Raw genomic sequence first — 1408 nt, forward strand, 5'->3', positions numbered from 1 at the left:
ATGACACTTTATTCAGTCATTTTCTTTACAACTGAAACTCTGGGAATTCAAAATTAACATCCTTGCCCGTGAGCTTCTTATACACACCAGAAAAAGTTTCCACCTTGTGCTCCACGTTGTTCTGCTGTGCTTTGTCTAAATGAACCTTTATGAGCCGGCTGCCGTCCAGTTTCACTCGGATTCTCTTGCCCACAATCTCACTTGGGAAGACCTCAAGGATGGCGTCGTGCACTGCGGTGAGTGTGCGGCTTCTGGGGCGCTTCTGCTTATTTTTCGTACGGCTTTTCCGAATTGGCTTGGGCAGAATCCTCCTCTGAGCAATGAAGACTACGTGTTTCCCGCTGAACTTTTTCTCTAATTCACGAACCAGCCGGACTTGGATTTTTTGGAAGGATTTCAGCCTGAGGAACTGGTACAAAAATTATGATGGCTTTCCGGCCACCACCAACTTCAATTTCCTTGGCCGCAGTGATGTTGAGCTCCCGCAGCTGCGCCTTGAGATCCGAGTTCATCTCCAGCTCGAGCAGCGCCTGAGAGATGCCAGAACTCGTCCAGCTTCTCGCCATTGGGCTTGACGATCTTGGCGCTCGAGCTGAACATGGCTCGCCCTTACGGAGTGCCGGCTTGGAAAGAGAGCTAGTAGCCCTTTGAATCAGCCAATACTAATAGTTGGAAAAACAACCCCCAGACTCCCCCCTTGTTTTTGTGGCTTTATACTTTAAAAGTAGCCTGTACCAGCTATTTGGGGTCTTTTGGTTTCCCTGAATACTAAAAGACCCTGTCATGACAGAATTAATTAAATCCTCTTGCTTCTACATCAACTGTGGTGTGAGAGTGGTCTCTTGGGGCTTCTCCTTCAGGGTCCAACATATAGAGAAACCCTGTCTTGAAGAGAAAAAAAAGAAAATGTTACGTAAACCAGGTAGTGATGGCACATACCTTTAACCCCAGCACTTGGGAGGCAGAGGAAGACAGACCTCTTGAGTTTGAGGCCAGACTGATCTACAGAGTGAGTTCTAGAACAGCCAGAGCTACATGGTTTTAATTTTTTTTGGGGGGGGGGTTCGAGACAGGGTTTCTCTGTAACTTTGGAGCCTGTCCTGGAACTAGCTCTTATAGAACAGGCTGTCCTCGAACTCACAGAGATCCGCCTGCCTCTGCCTCCCAATTGTGGTTGTTGTTTTTCTTTCTGAGATTGTTTCTTTCTGTAATAGCTCTGAATGTCCTGGAATTTACTCTGTAGACCAGGCTGTCCTCGAACTCAGAGATCGGCCTACCTCTGCCTCCTATATGCTGGAATTAAACAGTTAAAGGTGTGTTCCACCACTGCCTGCCTCAGAGGTTGCTTTTTTTGTTTTGTTTTGTTTTTTGAAACAGGGTTTCTCTGTGTAATGGCTTTGGCTGTCCC

At 47.0% G+C, this 1408-nt stretch overlaps 1 pseudogene; it reads right to left on the minus strand.

Moving 5' to 3' along the window:
• On the minus strand, positions 1 to 629 carry LOC101989805 (annotated as a pseudogene).
• Between the last annotated feature and the right edge of the window lie 779 nt (positions 630 to 1408).

Source organism: Microtus ochrogaster, unplaced genomic scaffold, assembly GCF_000317375.1.
Source record: "Microtus ochrogaster isolate Prairie Vole_2 unplaced genomic scaffold, MicOch1.0 UNK8, whole genome shotgun sequence".
Taxonomy (NCBI): Eukaryota; Metazoa; Chordata; class Mammalia; order Rodentia; family Cricetidae; genus Microtus; species Microtus ochrogaster.